Source organism: Oncorhynchus mykiss, chromosome 17 (genome assembly GCF_057628025.1).
Source record: "Oncorhynchus mykiss isolate SJ-2025 chromosome 17, ASM5762802v1, whole genome shotgun sequence".
Classification (NCBI taxonomy): Eukaryota; Metazoa; Chordata; class Actinopteri; order Salmoniformes; family Salmonidae; genus Oncorhynchus; species Oncorhynchus mykiss.
The window spans coordinates 52,338,175-52,360,033 of NC_143038.1; the positions used below are offsets into that span (position 1 = coordinate 52,338,175).

Below are 21,859 nucleotides of genomic sequence, written 5' to 3' on the forward strand. Positions count from 1 at the left end.
TTTTTGGCAGAGTGGTTTGGCAGAGCTTTATGTGAGGGCTTGGATGTGCTCCTGAGACGTAGTCCTATAAGAGGCACTTCTGTGGTACTGTGTGCTCTGAGGAAGAGAGAGCTCCACCTCCACACTCCTCCCCTCCCTGCATAGGGAGTTGTGTGCACAGTCACTGGCTGCTGTGACAGACCTGGTCGTGGCATTGTAGACAAGTCCTCCCCTTTGCCCCAAAACAACCTTGGGGGGGAACACCTGCAGAGACTAAACAGACATCAAATAAAAAAAATTTGATTGTATTTGTCTCATGTGCCAAATACAACAGGCCTTACAGTGAAATGCTTACATTACTCAACAGAAAGGATATGCACCCATAAAGAGGAGCTCAGACTTGAACATGTCGGTGTCTGAAAGTCTGCGAGCTCATGGGTCAGTTCATTGTCAGTTCACAGTATGTCTGAGGTCACTGTTAGATATCAGGTCTGTGAGATCACTTTCCAAACATATCTCTGTGAGCTCACTGTGAGCTCACTGTTGACATGCATGCCACTAAGGTCTGTCAGACAGTCTGTAGCTGATCTCTCACCGGTGCTATAGTGTTGTTCCGGGGGCCAGAGGGCTTTGCTCAGCCTCTTGGTGAGGAAGACTGAGGAGTTGTGGCTGGTGAGGAAAACTGAGGAGTCCAGGTTGTTGATGAGGCTCTCCAGGGCTGTGTCCTCATGCTGGCCTCTCTGCTCCCCATAGGGCTCCTTGGGAAGGTGGGTCATGATGCCAGAGAGACCCTTGTCCAGGGGGTCATCCTCGGCCAGGTAGGCGTAGTACTCCCGGGTCCGAGAGTACATGTTAGCATTGTCGTAGCAGTCCGAGCAGATGACCAGCGGCCCTGCACCACCTGTTGAGGACAATCTATTTCATCAAACTCTTGCTTTATAACAAACCCAACTATCTGATGGAGACATAGACCTTTCAGCAAAGCCTTTCAACAAACTGATGAAAAAGCCATTTAAGAGGATACATACAAGAGATGAATAAGTTGTTTGTTGGTTCTCATAACTAAACCGACCTGTCGACACCACAGCTAGTCCCTCACGGGGCTGCCCAGGATGGAAGATGCTTTGTCCCATGAACAGAGAGCCCACGCGGCAGTGCAGCATCCCGTTGGCCTCGGTGTCCACCTCGCTGCCTGTGTCACTGTAGCACACACCTGGACAACACACAAACAGGATGGTGACTCACTCCACCTTCTTTTCACTGGTCAGGTGCAATGGTTGACCCGTCATTTAAAATTCAGAATAAGTTCAAGTTAGTTGGAAACAGATCTATGAACTGATATATAAATACAATAATTGACATCAATCCATTCGTTTCAATTTAAGCTATTACATAAAATACTTGCTAAAAAGAAGAATGCTCAATATATGAATCATTGAACAGTCAGCCTTGTGCAGACTCTGCCACGAGGAAACAGAGTCAATACATAATATTTTCTGTCCATCGGTGGTTCGCTTTTGGAGTCAGGTCCAGGAATGGTTGTAACGTCATAATGTCAGAGTTCAGATGGACCTGCAAACTGTATTGTTAGGGGATCTGAAAAACCACGATCAAAGTATTGATTTTTAGGGCAATATTGGTAGAAAAAGGAAATTAGGATTACATGCATATTTAACTACATGAAGTAATGTCCGTTAGTTTACTCCAATCAGGGTAGGGATGGTAGGGTTGGGCGAAAAAAAAAAAATGTATATATATATTTTTTTATCATCACAAAAATGAAAGGGGGATTAGAAATGATGCAAACAATTAAATTGATAACCCAAAATCCATCTGCAATATTAAGCTGATCTACCCCCTATAAAAAATATCAGAATAACAGTTGGACTGAGTACAAAAACAGATAATTACATTGTAATGTCCACAGATGAAAGGGCCACAAATGAAGGAGATGGATGGTGAATCTGGGAAGTAAGTATAGTTAAAGTTACCATCAGTTCCCGTGTGGAAGTAGCCAGTTCCCGTGTGGACGTAGCCAGTTCCCGCGTGGACGTAGCCAGTTCCCGCGTGGACGTAGCCAGTTCCCGCGTGGACGTAGCCAGTTCCCGCGTGGACGTAGCCAGTTCCCGCGTGGACGTAGCCAGTTCCCGCGTGGACGTAGCCAGTTCCCGCGTGGACGTAGCCAGTTCCCGCGTGGACGTAGCCAGTTCCCGCGTGGACGTAGCCAGTTCCCGCGTGGACGTAGCCGTTGGACAGTGGTGGCATGAGCTGCTGGTGGCTCCCTGCTTCAGAGTTGCTGTATCCCTCCTGAGGCTCAGACAGCGTTCCCTGAGAGGACAGGTTTGCTGGGGATGTCTACCGGCAGGTTCAGGTTGGTCTGAGTTGGTGATGCTGTAGTCCTCGCTCTTCCTTCGCATGTGGTAGATGACGATGACCCAGACCAGCGAGGTGCCCACCACGATCACCATGATGCCCACCGTGTTCCAGCTATCCTGGTCGTAGCCGCCCGCAGTGTCGCAGTTGGGAGACACGCTGAGGTAGATGTGGCCACGCTCCGTGCCCAGCGTGTTGGACATGATGCACGTGTACTTCCCTGTGTCCGCCGACCCCGCGTCCACGATGATGAGAAGCTGGTAGGTGGCGGCAAAGAAGTGTCGCTCGGTGAGGACCAGGGGCCCGTCATCCTTGGTCCAGTTGAGGCGGGGTGCTGGGCTTCCGCCTGCGATACACTGGAGCACTGCCGTCACCCCACGAGCTACCGTCCTGTCCTCTAGGGGAAGCATGAAGGACAGAGATTTACATTTAACATACAGTAGTTCATGATCCTTTATCAAATTATAAACAGATGTGATTCATAAGGAAACACTAAGGTCAGTAAACTATGCCGGGCAGGTAAGAATGAAGCTCACCTAGCACAGTGAGTGTAGCGTTGGCAGACATGCTCCCTCCAGCGCTCTGGGCTGTGCAGCTGTACACTCCCATATCCTCTGTCTTTACATTGGCAATGAAGATGATGTCATCATCTGGCATGACGTGCATCCTTCTCTCCCGGGCAGCAGGGAAGTCTGTGCCCCCGTCTTTCTGCCAGGCGATCTGGGGTGATGGGTGACCCTTGGCAGCACACTCCAGCCTGACCATGGTGCCCGTGCGGATGGTCAGGTCCATCGGAGTCTTCAGAAAGGACGGCAGCTCTGAGGGAGAGGGGAAATGAAAATAAAGAAGTTAAGAAATGGTTGAAGACAGCTTTCAATAGATGTCTATCAAAACAACCATGCAAGCGCGAACTTCAACAGTTAAATGCCAAGGAAAAAGTCAGATTTTAGTCAGTAAAAACTCTTCACCATTGACTGTGAGCTTGGCCCTGTTAGAGCAGTTAGAGCCAAAGTGGTTTGAGACAACACACTGGTAGCATCCCTCGTCTGTAAAGTTGACGTTGAGGAGATACAGCACGGTGGTGTAGAACAGCTTTCCCTCCTGGTAGCGGGCACAATTCTGCACCTCTGCATCATACAGCACCTCTCCGTCCTTCCTCCAGGCCGTGGCCATGGGGGAGTCACTGCTGCTGGATGCCAGGCAGCTCAGTCACATTGGTCCCACGCAGGGCAGTGGCGGTCTCAGGGTGGTCAGTGATCCAGGGCTTTGGGAAGTCATCTGTGGGAAAGAGTGGACAGAGGGGGCCATGATATTAAATAAATAAACTATGGGATAATTGTTCCAGTACGTGAGATCTGGTCCAGACTAGATAAAGCAGGGTAGGTAGCTACGTGACTGACCACAGACCAGCTCCTCCAGGCTGACAGACAGGACGTTACGGCCCAGCAGGCTGGCAGGGTGAGCACACATAGCGGAGACAGACTGCAGGAAGCGGTTGTCAGTCAACCATGGGCCCAGGAACTGCAGTTGGCAGTCACACAGCAGGCTGCTAGTGTTCAGAAAACTGAGGACAGGACACAGTCATAATATCGCATTATTCCATCATTCTTGAATTTGTGAATGTATTCTATACAGAAAATATTGTAAAATCTGCCACAAGGACTCCCAAGATACCACCTCAGAAATTAGTACTTCTTACTCACAACACTTTTAAGTTCATGTGAGACAACGAATCAGGGTGGATGGACATGATCCCATTCTTGCTCAGGTCCCTGTTGGTGAAAATAAATATGAATGAAGTGCTGCGTTGGCACCATGACACTATCAAAGTAGCATCTTATGATACAAGCACAATAAAACAGATGCACCGGGGTAATCAGAAACATCTCTCGGTCTTGAAGTGATAGCTGCTGAATCGTCTTAATGGAGACCAACCATCCCTCAGAGTGGCTTGGCTATGGAGGTACTTACAAGTGCTCTAGTTCCTCCAGACTCTCAAAGGCTTCCTTTGTGATAGATTTAATATTGTTCTGCTGTAGAATCCTGGGGAATAAACAGATTAAATATGCCAACAAATATTCTGCCAATATCAGTATCCATAGCAACAAAAGTAATATATTATGCAGAACACCCTTACAATGTGTTCAGCTTCTTCATTCCAACAAACACACCAATGGAATCCTCAATGGCCCAAGAGATCTCATTATTCCGTATGCCTCAAACGCAAACAGAAATGTAAGAAAAATATATATTTTCCCCAGAATAAGAAGCACAAAGATCAACCTGATCTGCATTGCTTGGTGACAACAGTACAAGACAGATAGAAGTTATTTTCTGCTCCGGGTGTCCAAACCAATTTGATTCATTTGGCAAATGTGAAGTGGCACACTTTCCAGAGTGTCATAGCTCAGTGCTATCAGGGATACACGCTGCACCGGCAGAATAGAACAGCACACTCCGTTATGGGAGTGTGACAAGGGGGGAGCAGTCTGTGCATATTCGTAAACAACAGCTGGTGCACGAAATCTAAGGAAGTCTCTAGATTTTGCTCGCCTGAAGTAGAGTATATTGTGATAAATTGCAGGCCACACTACTTACCTAGAGTTCTCAGCTATACTTTTCTTGGCTGTTTATTTACCACCACAGACAGATGCTGGCACTAAGACCGCACTCAGTCAGCTGTATAAGGAAATAAGCAAACAGGAAATTACTCACCCAGAGGAGGCGCTCCTAGTGGCAGGAGACTTAAATGCAGGGAAACTTAAATCAGTTCTACCAAATCTCTATCAACATGTTAAATATGTAACCAGAGGGGGGGGGGGGGGAATCTAGATCACCTGTACTCCACACACAGAGAAGCGTACAAAGCTCTCCCTCGCCCTCCATTTGGTAAATCCGACCACAAATCTATCCTCCTTTCCTGCTTACAAGCAAAAATTAAAGCAGGAAGCACCAGTGACTCGGTCTATAAAAAAAATTGTCAGATGAAGCAGATGCTAAACTACAGGACTGCTTTGCTATCAGACTGGAACATGTTCCGGGATTCTTCGGATGACATTGAGGAATACACCACATCAGTCACTGGCTTTATCAATAAGTGCATTGAGGACGTTATCCCCACAGTGACTGTACGTTCATACCCCAACCAGAAGCCATGGATTACAGGCAACATTCGCACTGAGCTAAAGGGTAGAGCTGCCGCTTTCAGGGTGTGGGACTCTAACCCGGGAGCTTACAAGAAATCCCGCTATGCCCTGCGACGAACCATCAAACAGGCAAAGCATCAATACAGGACTAAGATTGAATCATACTACACCGGCGCCGACGCTCGTCAGATGTGGCAGGGCTTGCAAACTATTACAGACTACAAAGGGAAGCACAGCTGCAAGCTGCCCAGTGACCCGAGCCTACCAGATGAGCTAAATCACTTCTATGCTCGCTTCGAGGCCAGCAACACTGAGGCATGCATGAGAGCATCAGCTGTTCCGGACGACTGTGTGATCACGCTCTCCGTAGCCGACGTGAGCAAGACCTTTAAACAGGTCAACATACACAAGGCTGCGGGGCCAGACGGATTACCAGGACGTGTGCTCCAGGCATGTGCTGACCAACTGGCAGGTGTCTTCACTGACATTTTCAACATGACCCTGATTGAGTCTAATACCAACATGCTTCAAGCAGACCACCATAGTCCCTGTGCCCAAGAACAGAAAGGCAACCTGCCTAAATGACTACAGACCCGTAGCACTCACGTCCGTAGCCATGAAGTGCTTTGAAAGGCTGGTAATGGCTCACATCAACACCATTATCCCAGAAACACTAGACCCACTCCAATTTGCATACCACCCAAACAGATCCACAGATGAATCTCTATTGCACTCCACACTGCCCTTTCCCACCTGGACAAAAGGAACACCTATGTGAGAATGCTGTTCATTGACTACAGCTCAGCGTTCAACACCATAGTACCCTCAAAGCTCATCACCAAGTTAAGGAACCTGGGACTAAACACCTCCCTCTGCAACTGGATCCTGGACCTCCTGACAGGCCGCCCCCAGGTGGTGAGGGTAGGTAGCAACACATCTGCCATGCTGATCCTCAACACTGGAGCTCACCAGGGGTGCGTGCTCAGTCCCCTCCTGTACTCCCTGTTCACCCACGGCTGCATGGCCAGGCACGACACCAACACCATCATTACGTTTGCTGACGACACAACAGTGGTAGGCATGATCACCGATGAGACAGCCTATAGGGAGGAGGTCAGAGACCTGGCCGGGTGGTGCCAGAATAACAACCTATCCCTCAACGTAACCAAGACTAAGGAGATGATTGTGGCCTACAAAAAAAGGAGCACAGAGGACGTCCCCATTCTCATCGACGGGGCTGTAGTGGAGCAGGTTGAGAGCTTCAAATTCCTTGGTATCCACATTAACAACAAACTAGATTGGTCCAAACACACCAAGACAGTCGTGAAGAGGGCACGACAAAGCCTATTCCCCCTCAGGAAACTAAAAAGATTTGGCATGGGTCCTGAGATCCTCAAAAGGTTCTACAGCTGCAACATCGAGAGCATCCTGACCAGTTGCATCACTGCATGGTACAGCAATTGCTTGGCTTCCGACCGCAAGGCACTTCAGAGGGTAGTGCGTACGGCCCAGTACATCACTGGGGCTAAGCTGCCTGCCATCCAGGACCTCTACACCAGGCGGTGTCAGAGGAAGGCCCTGAAAATTGTCAAAGACCCCAGCCACCCCAGTCATAGACTGTTCTCTCTACTACCGCATGGCAAGCGGTACCAGAGTGCCAAGTCTAGGACAAAAAGGCTTCAACAGTTTTTACCCCAAAGCCATAATAAGACTCCTGAACAGGTAACCAAATGGTTACCCGGACTATTTGCATTGTGTGCCCCCCCAACCCCTCTTTTACGCTGCTGCTACTCTCTGTTTATCTTATATGCATAGTCACTTTAACTATACATTCATGTACATACTACCTAAATTGGCCCGACCAACCAGTGCTCCCGCACATTGGCTAACCGGGCTATCTGCATTGTGTCCCACCACCCGCCAACCCCTCTTTTATTGCTTCTGCTACTCTGTTCATCATATATGCACAGTCACTTTAACGATACCTACATGTACATACTACCTCAATAAGCCTGACTAACAGGTGTCTGTATATAGCCTTGCTACTCTTTTTTCAAATGTCTTTTTACTGTTGTTTTATTTCTTTACTTACCTACACACACATCTTTTTTTCCCACACCATTGGTTAGAGCCTATAAGTAAGCATTTCACTGTTGTATTCGGCGCACTTGACAAATAAACTTTGATTTGCTCCTGCAGTTCTGATGATGGGATTAATTGGCTGTGTTTAGCATTGAACGGTTCTTGGGTCCTTCTAAACCCACAGAGGGCTTGTGTTCACAGGACGGGTCATGGGCGCTTTTGTTTCTCCTTGCTCATGCCTGGGTGGATCTCAAAGGGCATTCTCTCTATTTCCCCCTGCTACGGACAGCCCAGGGATGTGTGCTGACCCAGAGCCCTGACCTCTCTCTTTATGCAGCTCAATGCCTTCTTGGAACTCAGCATGTCAATGAATGTGTTAGTGCCCCCTCCTCCACTTCCCAGAGGGATTTTGGATGAAAAGGTAGTATTTTGTTAATTGAGCATTTCTGGTATTCTTCATGCCTCAGAAGTCTTAAAAGCTAAATTATGTGAATGAGGGTTTCTATACTACATGTTCTCGTCATCATGTCTTTACATAAATGTTCTACTTACTATACTGCAGTTTAGTGGTCTACCATACAACAATGTAATAGAGTACCAGTACACTAGGGTACTACTAATTCAACAAAATGAAGACACGACCAATCTGATATATTAAAAAACAAAAAAGGTTTTAATAGAGTGGTGTGAGTTCCTTACAGTGAGCGCAGATTGGCCAGACTGCTGAAAACTCTCTCTCCCAGGTGGCTGATGGTATTCTCTCCTAGGTTCAGGTTCTCCAGAAGGCCCAGTCCAATGAACACGGTCTCCTCCAACCGGGTGAGGTGGTTGAAGGACAGATCGCTAAGGAGGACATCCCCAGGAGACAAGCTTAGACAATGGTCTTCGGCAATCATACTGTACTAAAACATATTGGCCCCTTAAGAATGAGCTGAAATCCATGTGTTAACATAAACATAAATGATCTGCAATACACCCTCCCCAAGTCCCAAATAGATACTGGTCTTTCAGCTTCATAAAGGGGTAACAATAAACCCTAAAGCACTCCCGTCTCCAACAGTGGGAGAAAAGTGGGGTTTGGATTAGAAAGAACTCACAGCTCCTCCAGCTTTTGGCAGAACTCCCAGGCGTCTGGTCGGATGATGCCGATGGTGTTCTGGTTGACCCGCAGAACATGCAGCATGTGTAGGCCATACAGCCAGCCTTTGTTGACCTCCGTCAAATTGTTGTGCTCCAGCTCTCTTAGAAAACATACAATGATTTTGTGCCCAATAGAAATTAATGGTAAATAATGTAGTGTAATTTTGGAGTCACTTTTACATTAATGTGGATACTACCATGATTACGGATAGTCCTGAATGAAATCGGGAATAATGTGTGAGAAAGTTAGATCACAAATATCATACCCCCAAGACATGCTAACCGCTCACCTTTACAATAACAGGCGAAGTTAGTATTTTTTAGGGGGTGGGGGGGTGCATCTAACTTTCTCACTCATTATTTACGATTCATTCAGGACTATCCATAATCATTGTAGCATCCACATTAATTTGGAAATGTTTAGAAACAGAATATATTCTTATTAACAAAATGTAACACATTATTTACCATTCATTTCTACTGGACACAAAATAATCTGAAAAGCAACCAAAACAAACAGCAAATGCATCCAACAAGTTTGTAGTGTCACAAGATTTATGTAATCATTAAGTTCTAGGAATATGGGACCAAATACGAAACTTCAAACACTTGTGGTACCTTAAATGGGAGGACTATGTATAAAAAGTGCTGTAATTTCTAAACTGTTCACCGGATAGGGATGAAAATACCCTAAAAGTAAACATGACAGACTGCAATATAACCTCAGTCATTGTATCAAAGTGCTGGAGTCAAAACAAATGTGTCACTGTCCGAACACTTTGAGCTCACTAGGGTTGGATGATGTCTGGAATGCACATCATCCCATCCAAACATTTTTATTTTATGGGGTGCATCGTTGTGTTGCCTAGCAACACAGTAACCAATCTGTAATGCAACCTGTGTCAAGCATAAACCTATGCTCATTAGACTACATTGTGGAAATCATCATACCAATAGTGTATTTTCTTGTGTGCAAATAATTAAATAAATATAAACCAATCAATATGGTGATATGTGGTACCGATCACTTTGAATGGTGATTTGGAACCAAACGTTGTAGGCCTACAGTGTGATACGAGATCCCTTTCATTGGTGATTTCGGACTATTTCAACTGAGATAGAGTACACTTTTTCACCATAGCAGACGTTGCTGGAAAGTCTTCTTTATAAGCGGCATTTGTTTATTGTTCCTGCTTATCGAAAGCACTGCTGTGGGAGCTTATGTAATGAGCGCCCACAGGTGATCAGCTCACTGGTCACCATAGCAACACCCACCTGTAGCACCTGCTCCAGCAGGTATATTTCACTGGTCATCCCCAAAACCAACACTTCCTTTGGCCGCCTTTCCTTCCAGTTCTCTGCTGCCAATGACTGGAACAAATTGCAAAAATCACTGAAGCCTCATATCTCCCTTTCTAACTTTAAGCATCAGCTGTCAGAGCAGCTTACCGCTCACTGTACCTGTACACAGCCAATCTGTAAATAGCACAACCAACTACCTCATCCCCATATTGTTACTTATCCTCTTGCACCCCAGTAACTCATCATCTGCACAGTTATCACTCCAGTATTAATGCTAAATTGTAATTATTTTACCTCCATGGCCAATTTATTGCCTTACCTCCCTGCATTTGCACACACTTTACATCGATTTTTCTATTGTGTTATTGACTGTACGTTTGTTTATGTGTAACTCTGTGTTGATGTTTTTGTCGCACTGCTTTACTTAATCTTGGCCAGGTCGCAGTTGGACTTGTCGCAACTGGCCTACCTGGTTAAATAAATAAAAAATGCCCATTGCGCAATTCAAGGATATGAATAAACACCTCAGTGCTTGAGGCGTCACTACAGACACCCTGGTTCAATTCCAGGCTGTATCACAACCAGCTATGATTGGGAGTCCCATAGGGTGGCTTTTAAATTTTTTATTACAAAATAATATAAATATCTGTTTAGAAGTTTAACTTGTACAAGTTACATTTACTTCACATTTTATTGAATTACATTTTTTATTTTGTGTAGGCCTATATTATTGGCTGTTTGGTTTGCAAGGATTTTCTGGCGGCACACAATTTATTTTTCCTACAGCTTTGGTCAGGTGGAGGCCAGAAACGTATAAAGTTTAAACAAACTTCCCATTCGATTATTCTAACTTGCAATTGTTGGTTCTCTCCCTCATTATTACCATATTATGTTTTTATTTAGGCTCACCACAAACATTTCTGAGATAGAACTCTTTTACTGGGCTCCTAGATTAATTTGAAAGTAGATCATGAAATATATGCTTAGACCAACAAGTCATATTCAAATAAAATAGGGATTGGGAGAAAAAAAAAAAGAGGGAAATTAAGCTCATACAACAAGCCAGACCAAGGCGTGTCTGCGATAAAAGGCCCATGATCATCCGACATTGGCAAGGTGAGCGAGGTAAATGTTCTGACATTTTGCACACTCTCCACCCAGTCTACAATATACATACATTGTAGGCCTACTCTTGCATTATGTTAAATAGTAGGCTAAGTCTACCTACATATTTATTGAAAAAGGCTATGACAAATAGGAATAGGTAGGTCATTTGGCTGCGAGCTGCACTGTTGTGCTCTGCCCGACTACGGTGGTGCCAGTCATGTTCAAATATGTAAGAAAAAGTTATAATATATAAAAACTATCGTCCGTCACATCATGTTGTCGTCGACAATGTCTGTCAAACATAGTTGATTTCCGATTGTATCAGCCTCCCGGGTGGCGCAGTGGTTAAGGGCGCTGTACTGCAGCGCCAGCTGTGCCATCAGAGTCCCTGGGTTCGCACCCAGGCTCTGTCGTAACCGGCCGCGACCGGGAGGTCCGTGGGGCGACGCACAATTGGCCTAGAGTCGTCCGGGTTAGGGAGGGATTGGTCGGTAGGGATCTCCTTGTCTCATCGCGCACCAGCGACTCCTGTGGCGGGCCGGGCGCAGTGCGCGCTAGCCAAGGTTGCCAGGTGCACGTGTAGCCTCCGACACATTGGTGCGGCTGGCTTCCGGGTTGGATGCGCGCTGTGTTAAGAAGCAGTATGGCTGGTTGGGTTGTGTATCGGAGGACGCATGACATTCAACCTTCGTCTCTCCCGAGCCCGTACAGGAGTTGTAGCAATGAGACAAGATAGTAGCTACTACAACCACGAAATTGGGGAGAAAAAGGGGTGTAAAAAAAAAAAAAAAAAAAAAGATTTCCGATTGTATATCACCCAACCCTTAGAGCTCACTATCTCATCGGTGTCGTTTCTAATTCGAGCAAATGAAGCATGAAGCAAGGAGGTGGTACAATCTATTGGCGTTTGTAACAATGAAAATGTGTTTTACTTTGGCAAAGGGTCAAGTCTACTAAACTTAGTGCACTCTGTTCATAACATTGGAGTTTTGGGAAAGAAAACTGAATTGGGAGCAAACGTTTCAAAATGAGAAAATTTGCAGAATGTCGGCCAAGTATTATCTAGCTCCATATTCATATTCACTGGACTTCCTCTTATCACCATATTTGATGAACAGATGCTTCAGATTTATACATCCTGTGAGACATCTGGCTCCTCCTATCTGTGCAAATACTGTACTGATCTTTCTTATAAAAGACGAAAAGGCAGAAGAACTCACAGCTCCTCCATGTTGTTGAGCCCAAAGAAAGCACCGTCCATCAGCTTTGTGATGCCATTCCGCTGCATCTTCAATGATTTCAGTAAGTCCAGCCCTTTGAAGGTCAGGCTGTCCACCACCTTGATCTTGTTACGCTTTAATTCCCTAGGGAAAAAATCAGAATCAGGCAGTTTAGAATAAGTTCTTTCAACTACTATTAAACAGTACTACATACTGAATCTGTGAAATCTAAAAATGCACAATCACGAATGCAAATTGTTTAAAGAAAATACATTTAACTAAAAGACAGTCCCTCATACAAAAGTATTGAACACATACAAAAGCTTAACATATGTAGACTAAATCATATAAGAAACCTACCATCTAGCGAGGGTCTGGTTTGCACACTGCTCATCATTGCTATGGAAATACACTGCTCAAAAAAATAAAGGGAACACTAAAATAACACATCCTAGATCTGAATTAATGAAATATTCTTATTAAATAGTTTTTTCTTTACATAGTTGAATGTGCTTAGAACAAGATCACACAAAAATGATCAATGGAAATCAAATGTATCAACCCATGGAGGTCTGGATTTGGAGTCACACTCAAAATTAAAGTGGAAAACCACACTACAGGCTGATCCAACTTTGATGTAATGTCCTTAAAACAAGTCAAAATGAGGCTCAGTAGTGTGTGTGGCCTCCACGTGCCTGTATGACCTCCCTACAATGCCTGGGCATGCTCCTGTTGAGGTGGCAGATGTGCTCAATTGGATTCAGGTCTGGGGAACGGGCGGGCCAGTCCATAGCATCAATGCCTTCCTCTTGCAGGAACTGCTGACACACTCCAGCCACATGAGGCCTAGCATTGTCTTGCATTAGGAGGAACCCAGGGCCAACCGCACCAGCATATGGTCTCACAAGGCGTCTGAGGAGCTCATCTCGGTACCTAATGGCAGTCAGGCTACCTCTGGCGAGCACATGGGGGGGCTGTGCGGCCCCCCAAAGAAATGCCACCCCACACCATGACTGACCCACCGCCAAACCAGTCATGCTGGAAGATGTTGCAGGCAGCAGACCGTTCTCCACGGCGTCTCCAGACTGTCATGTCTGTCACATGTGCTAAGTGTGAACCTGCTTTCATCTGTGAAGAGCACAGGGCGCCAGTGGCGAATTTGCCAATCTTGGTGTTCTCTGGCAAATGCCAAACGTCCTGCACGGTGTTGGGCTGTAAGCACAACCCCCACCTGTGGACGTCGGGCCTTCATACCACCCTCATGGAGTCTGTTTCTGACCGTTTAAGCAGACACATGTACATTTGTGGCCTGCTGGAGGTCATTTTGCAGGGCTCTGGCAGTGCTGCTCCTGCTCCTCCTTGCACAAAGGCGGAGGTAGCGGTCCTGCTGCTGGGTTGTTGCCCTCCTACGGCCTCCTCCACATCTCCTGATGTACTGGCCTGTCTCCTGGTAGCGCCTCCATGCTCTGGACACTACGCTGACAGACACAGCAAACCTTCTTGCCACAGCTCGCATTGATGTGCCATCCTGGATGAGCTGCACTACCTGAGCCACTTGTGTGGGTTGTAGACTCCGTCTCATGCTACCACTAGAGTGAAAGCACCGCCAGCATTCAAAAGTGACCAAAACATCAGCCAGGAAGCATAGGAACTGAGAAGTGGTCTGTGGTCACCACCTGCAGAACCACTCCTTTATTGGCGGTGTCTTGCTAATTGCCTATAATTTCCAACTGTTGTCTATTCCATTTGCACAACAACATGTGAAATGTATTTTCAATCAGTGTTGCTTCCTAAGTGGACAGTTTGATTTCACAGAAGTGTGATTGACTTGGAGTTACATTGTGTTGTTTAAGTGTTCCCTTTATTTTTTTGAGCAGTGTAGTTTGACTGAAGCAAAACATTGACTTACAGGAACTACAGCTGATCTTGTTATTGCTTAAATTCCTGGAAGATAGAGATGCAGAAACATTCAATCAGGAAGGGCGCTGAGTTTACTTTTACATTACACCTCCATGTATACATTCCAAACATTTTAAGGTCTTTATTTTGGATGAAAAAGTCACATTAATAAGACAATAACAAGTGAAGAAGAACACACCCTTTTGGTTGTAGCTGAAACAACCATCTCCTCCCTCCTTAGAAGTTGTCTACTATAGTTGGAAAACAATGCCACAGGCAAGACTCACAAGTATTTCAGCTGCATGGTTGGGACAGCTCCAGCCTCTGATCTCTGAGATGGAGTTAGATGACAGGTCAAGTGTCTCCAAGGAGATGTATGGATGCAGCTGATGCATCCACAGCTCCGAGATCCGGTTGTGGGCCCTGTGCACAATGAGCAGTAATGTACATAATAATCAACATTGATCTACATAAATACAGCAATGTGTATTTATGCCCAAACTGTTTGGGCATAAAGAATGCAGGGTAAGACAGAAGTCCCCCGGCCGGTGATTCCTTTCTTCCGAAACTTCCCTATTGCATAGTGATGGGAAGTTCAGCTATTTTTACTGACTTATCAACTCATTAAGTCAAAATAACAAACCTTTCAACTAATTTCATTCATTTGAGTCAGTCATGCCCATAGCATGCGAACAATGAACTGACAACTCGAAAGTCGTGTCATGATTCTACAAGCCTCTTGTTCACCATAGGGGTCTTATTACAGCTGTCATTCATGACAGACGTGTAAAACGTGTGCTTTAAACAACGTACATTTGTTGATAGGCATGCAAACAAATAAGATTATTCCTTGATACATTAGAAACGAGGTTGAGACCAGTTGTGATTGCAACTGGACTAGGTTGTGAACGACTCTTGGCGGAATGCATTGCTTGACTGAGATTAGGGTGATAAGAACAATGCCGTTGGCGAACTGCAGCCGTCGAAATAATTCCGTCCAAAGTATGTTGAGCAGAGGCTGTGTATGTTTTTACAAAGCTGTGTCCAAAACCTTCATCTAATTGCATTCATTCTTGCACCATGCAATTAATTGTCAGTTCTAAACATGCATTTTTCTTCTCTATGCTCATGATCTATACTGAACAAAAATATAAATGCAACATGCAATCATTTCACAGTTCATATAAGGAAATCAGTCAACTTAAATGAATGTATTAGGCCCTAATCTACGGATTTCACATGACTGGGCAGGGGCGCAGCCATTGGTGGGCCTGGCTCACCAATCAGAACGAGCTTCTCCCCACAGAGGCGCTTTATTAGACAGAAATGCTCCTCAGTTTCATCAGCTGCCCAGGTGGCCGGTCTCAGACGATCCCGTAGGTGAAGAAGCTGGATGTGGAGGTCCTGGGCTGGCGTGGTAACACGTGGCCTGTGGTTGTGAGGCCGGTTGGACGTAGTGCCAGATTGTCTAAAACAATGTTGGAGGTGGCTTATGGTAAAGTATTTAACATTCAATTATCTGGCAACAGCTCTAGTGGAGATTCCTGCAGTTAGCATGCCAATTGCACACTCCCTTAAAATGTGAGACATCTGTGGCATTGTGTTGTTTGACAAAACTGCACATTTTGTCCCCTGCACAAGGTGTACCTGTGTAATGATCATGCTGTCTAATCAGCTTCTTGATATGCCACACCTGTCAGGTGGGTGGATTATCTTGGCAAAGGAGAAATGCTCACCAACAGGGATGTAAACAAATGTGTGCGCCAAATATTGGAGAAATAAGCTTTTGTGCGTATGAAATATAAGACCCCAGAAATGTTTCAGTTTATGAAAAATGGGACCAACAATTTACATGTTTCGTTTATATTTTTGTTCAGTATATCTTCCTTCGACCATATGGCAGACAGTTGGTGGTCGAAACAAGTCTCTGGTGCCGCTGAGCCGGAGAAGCGTGTATTAATCCTGCTGTAGGACTCATTGTGGCCAGCACTTGCAGGTCAAACAAACTACTTCAATGAAGGAGTTGCTCAAAAAAACAAATCATGACTCAGTAAAAAGAGTAGTTTCTGAACTGCACATTACTACTATGGCAAGCATACTATGACAGGAAACCTAGGAATCACATCACACAACTTACAGAGTAGGAGAAAATTGTTTTGACTTACAATGAGAGTGTTGTGATGTTTGGGGTAACTTCTCCAAGGTATGGAACAGTTGTCAGTTCATTATGATTCATAGTGCTGAAAAAGATTCCATTAGTTATTACAGAGAATTCCATAGACACCTTTCAGTGGACCTTGCAGCTGCTTTGGCATCTTTCCAAGAAAAACTCAAATGATCTTCATGGGCTAGGTTGTTAAAATTGAGTGTCATGAAGTAGCCTAATTCTATTGGATGTTACATTGAGCTGGGAAAATGGAATATGAATGACAGGCACTTACCGCCACTGATCTGGATGAATCATTCAATACCGCCTATGCACACACTTGCCTGCATCTAGTTGATCTAGGGTGTAATTATTAGTCAAAATAGTTAGTTTCTATTGGACAAATTCAGGTATGTTTATCCCTGTTTCATTCTGTTTGCTTCCGTTTAAGAAACATTTTAAGAGAATCTGCGTAATTAATACCTGAATACCCTGATCACACAAACACAGTTCACTTCCATAGCAGCCACATAAAAACAGCATGATCACTTTGCTAGTTGTAGAATTCATTCGACATCTACGTGCTCTCCTCCTCTCAACATTTCCTTTCGCTTGTTGACTTCAGTGCACAACACAGCTGTCTGTGACCAGGCGAAAAAACCTTTCCAAGCCAAAACGTTATACCCTAACGGCTAAACACAGTCTACATCATCATATTAGCTAACGTCATAACCAACATAACTACTAGAACTAATGCGTTAGTAAACCCGCTACAATCATGCAGTACAGTTTACAGCAGCAAGCAGTTTATACCTGCGGGCCCGGTGCCAATACATTTATAAAACCAAAAGTTGACCTTGACTTGGAAGGGTTCCGGTGCTGGATAGCTTTGGCCATCTAGCTAACATAGCACCCCTCTCTGTTTGGGTAAGCTAAACGAGCTAGCTGCTTTCGCTAACTAAGTGAAAGTTAATTAAATACAAAATATAGCTAGTGCTCTCTCCCTATTGCTTCTTCATTTTTTTTAAATAAATACATTTGTTCCAAACTGTTCAACTATTGTCTCTCTGAGTCAACTTACTCACCACATTTTATGCAGTGCTAGCTAACTTTAGCTTATGCTTTCAGTACTAGACTCAAAATCTGATCATTTGAGAGGACAACATGTCAGTTCATGCTACAAGAGCTCTGATAGGATCGAGCCGGACGTCATCATAGTTACTGTATAAGCCTTTGGGTGAGAGTATGAACCATGAGTCTCACGTTTTGTATTGAAGTCAATGTACCCAGAGGACGGAAACTAGCGGTCCTCCCCGCATACACCATGGTGCTATCCCAGAGATTGCGGTTGAGGCTACTGTAGCGCGTCATTGCAAAACAGTGCGTTTTAAATCAATTATTTGGTGACATTCATATATTTTGTATCGTTTTCTGTTTCACGGTTTTAATTTTTCTGAAATTCACTTAGGATGGTCCTCCCCCTACTCCTCTAAGGAGCCTCCACTGATCCACATATATATCTAGCTAAAGAACTTGACATATAACGTTAGACCTCGCTAGCAAACTAACAAGGCCAGGTAGCTTGAGGAGCCACTGCAGCTTGTAAACAAAGGTGCTAGCTTGTTACCGATAAACTAGCTAATATTGGGCTACTTACAGACGAGTTATCCCATGAGGTGGATCCAGGGGGGGGCGCTGACAACCTTTTCCTATTGCAATCCAGGATTGGAGCAGGGCAGGAATCCAGTGCCCAGCAGGCACTCAAACTCAACAACAAGAGAGCCGGGGGGTTGGGCCAGCCTTCCGCCATTTTAAAAGTCTAACTATCAATACGTGGCTAGTTAGCTTCTGACAATTATAAAATGTCTAACCGACAACACCAACCGATTCATATAACTTCATATTAATAAAATAAACCCCATCTTTCACATGAGTCGCATAACATTGCGAAAGTTTTTCTTCCAACTTGCCCATGGCAGCCCAGGACGGATTTGTCCTCCTTTCCCTTAGAATTTCCTTCCGCTTCCAATCTCATCACAAATCCCAAGATAAGTGGCTAGCAGCTAGCGTTCTTAAAGTAAACCTGCATGTCGATGTTTCCACGGACCAAGTTCATTTGACTTCATATCAGACAGATGTGGATCGTACAAAGTGTTCTGACTAAACATATGAATTATCTAGCTACCAAAGTATGATTATTCCGAAATATGTTTCGAAGGAACAACAATAGCGATAAAATATAGTGAATCCTGCCTCTTTAGAGCATGTTTACAGCTGCCCTATTGGTCAGTATGCATGCTTCTTAATTATTTTCTCTAACTGATTCGATTTTCGATAATAAATAGCTAGGTACTGGTTGAGAGAACGTCAAAATCTCTCCTTTTATATTTTTTTTAAAAAAAGAGCTCATGTCATGCATACATTTATTTTTGATGTTTTACAAAAGTAGAAGTTGTAGACCAGTCTGGGCTGGGCTATATTATTATCCCGATAATAAGTCAAACTCAATCGGCCTGGCCCCGGGCCACATTCAGTTGCAAAACGTTCTCGAACGTTGCAGATAGCAAACCATGAATAGAGCATTAGTGATTCCTTATTTGCAATGTGGTTTTAGAGCATTTAGTATTATTCTGTATGTACATTCGAAACACCAAATTTAGTGTATGTTACCTTTTGTATGGTATGTATTTCACATTTTAGTCATTTGGCAGATGCTTTTATCCAGAGCGAGTGTATACATGTGTCAATTTCTTATATTTTAGGATTTGCAATTCGTACAAAATGTTACGAATTGCAATACGTATATATATGTTAAGAATTTGTTGTGGCTAACGTTAGCTAGCTCTAGGGGTTAGGGTTAGCTAACATGCTAAGTAGTTGCAAAGTTGCTAATTAGCATGAGGTTTGAACATGCTACCTTTGGGTTACTAGACAGGGATTATAGACCCTACCTACATACCTTTCATGTTTGCCTTAATAAGTAACCTATCTTATGTAACCATACCAAACTAATTTGAGAGTCCTGGATTTACGTTTGCTATGTTATGTCTAGTCTATGAGACCAGTCTGTTATTCTACATGTCAGAGAGGGATGTTTGTGTAAAGGACATCACGCTGCTTTGCTTAGCAAGTTACACTTCCTCCCGATTCGGCCCATACCTGGCATGAACTCGGGACATCTTAACCTTGGACAAACAGCTTCCTGTTTGAAGCTTGCTCTGCCCCCTTCTATGTCAAGTGATGTGATTTTTATCATGTGGTTTCTCTGCGAAAGCTTAGAAACAATAGTTTAAATTGTCTTTTGTCAGACTAAGAAATAAACGTGCAAGGATTAAACTGTCCCAATTTATATGATGTCCCACTCTTTTCGAATTCACTGTTTTGGTTTGCTTACCCTGTAAGCAGTCTATGGACTAGGTATGACAGCAATCCATGCTTTGGTTTTGTTTACCTAGCCATTGTTTCAAATGCTACCATTTTAGCACTCGCTGCACAAATCCAATGCAAGCCAATGGTACCTATATTAGCATTTCCACACTTCATGTCCAAATCAGCTATGATGAATGAGAAAGTTTCAGACGCACAAATATTATACCCCCAAGACATGCTAACCTCTCACCATTACAATAACAGGGGAAGCTAGCATTTATGGGGGGGGGGGGGGATGATATTTATGCCTCGGTGACTTTCTCACTCATCATTATTCACAATTCTTTCAGTATTGGCTGTAATCATAGTTGCATCCACATTCATGTAGAAATTATTGTAGAAGTGATCATAGTGATTCCAGAATATAATTAAAACAGGTTAATATGCCCCACCAACATTAGACAAACTGTAATATCTTATGTTTCACGGAGTAGTGGCTAAATGACGACATGGATAACATACATACAGCTGGCGGGGTTTTCAGTCCATCGGCAAGATAGAACAGCTGCCTCCGGTGAGACAAAGGGTGGCGGTCTGTGTCTATTTGTAAATAACAGCTGGTGCACGAAATCTAATATTAAGGACATTTTGAGGTTTTGCTCGCTTAAGGTAGAGTATCTCATGATAAGCTGAAGACCACACTATTTACGAAGAGAGTTTTCATCAATATTTTTTATAGCTGTCTATTTACCACCACAAACTGATGCTAGCACTAAGACCGCACTCAACGAGATGTATAGGGCCATAAGCAAACAGGAAAATGCTCATTCAGAGGTGGCGCTCCTAGTGGCCAGGGACATTAATGCAGGGAAATTTAAATCAGTTTTACCTCATGTCTAACAGCATATTAAAAGGTGCAACCAGAGGGAAAAAAACTCTAGACCACCTTTACTCTACACACAGACGCGTACAAAGCTCCCCCTCGCTCTCCATTTGGCAAATCTGACCATAACTTTATCCTCCTGATTCCTGCTTAAGCAGGGAGTACCAGTGACTCGCTCAATGAGGAAGTGGTCAGAGGACACAGATGCTAAGCTACAGAACTGTTTTGCTAGCACAGACTAGAATATGTTCCGGGATTCTTCTGATGGACTTGAGGAATACACCACATCAGTCACTGGCTACATCAATAAGTGCATCGATGACATCGTCCCCACAGTGACCGTACGTACCCCAACCAGAAGTCATGGATTACAGGCAACATCCACACTGAGCTAAAGGGTAGAGCTGCCGCTTTCAAGGAGCGGGACTCTAACCCGCTGTGCCCTCTAACAAACCATCAAACAGGCAAAGCGTCAATACAGGACTACGGTTGAATCGTACTACACCAGCTCCGAATCTTATCGGATGTGGCTGGGCTTGCAAACTATTAGGGACTACAAAGGGAAGCACAGCCACAATCTGCCCAGTGACACAAGCCTACCAGACGAGCTAAATAACTTCTATGCTCGCTTTGAGGCAAGCAACACTGAATCATGCATGAGAGCATCAGCTGTTCCGGATGACTGTGTGATCACGCTGTCCGTAGCCGATGTGAGTAAGACCTTTAAACAGGTCAACATTCACAAGGCAGATGGGCCAGATGGATTACCAGGAGGTGTGTACTCCGAGCATGCGCTGACCAACTGGCAAGTGTCTGCACTGACATGTTCAACCTGTCCCTGACCGAGTCTGTAATACCAACATATTTCAAGCAGACCACCATTGTCCCTTTGCCCAGGAACACTAAGGTAACCTGCCTAAATTACTACTGAGCACTCACATCTGTAGACATGAAATGCTTTGAAAGGCTGGTCATGGCTCACATCAATAACATTATCCCAGAAACGCTAGGCCCACTCCAATTTGAATACGGCCCCGACAGATCCACAGATGATGCAATTTATTTTGCACTCCACACTGCACTTTCCCACCTGGACAAAAGGAACACCGACTAGAGAATGCTGTTCATTGACTACAGCTCAGCGTTCAACACCATAGTGCCCTCAAAGCTCATCACTAAGCTAAGGACCCTGGGACTAAACACCTCCCTCTGC

At 44.5% G+C, this 21,859-nt stretch overlaps 1 protein-coding gene and 1 pseudogene across 3 annotated transcripts in view; one reads left to right on the plus strand and one right to left on the minus strand.

The window, feature by feature from the left end:
* LOC110494471 (leucine-rich repeats and immunoglobulin-like domains protein 2) lies at positions 1 to 18,352 on the minus strand (annotated as a pseudogene). Its single transcript, XR_016487630.1, has 18 exons — positions 18,052 to 18,352; positions 16,414 to 16,488; positions 14,536 to 14,671; positions 14,265 to 14,293; positions 13,874 to 13,886; positions 12,350 to 12,613; positions 8,678 to 8,821; positions 8,280 to 8,423; positions 4,490 to 4,570; positions 4,324 to 4,395; positions 4,056 to 4,124; positions 3,753 to 3,916; positions 3,321 to 3,630; positions 2,889 to 3,170; positions 1,971 to 2,749; positions 1,052 to 1,192; positions 468 to 880; positions 1 to 263 (listed from the first exon to the last, which is right to left on the minus strand). The product of XR_016487630.1 is annotated as a leucine-rich repeats and immunoglobulin-like domains protein 2 (transcript).
* Positions 18,353 to 21,859, plus strand: part of LOC110494470 (protein-arginine deiminase type-2) — a 20,953-nt gene continuing 17,446 nt past the window's right edge. The window contains exon 1 of one of the 2 annotated variants that reach the window (XM_021569563.3): positions 18,353 to 18,679. The gene's annotated coding sequence lies outside the window, so the exon portion shown is untranslated. The remainder of the gene's footprint in view (positions 18,680 to 21,859) is intronic. The other variant, XM_090205941.1, reaches the window with a different exon arrangement.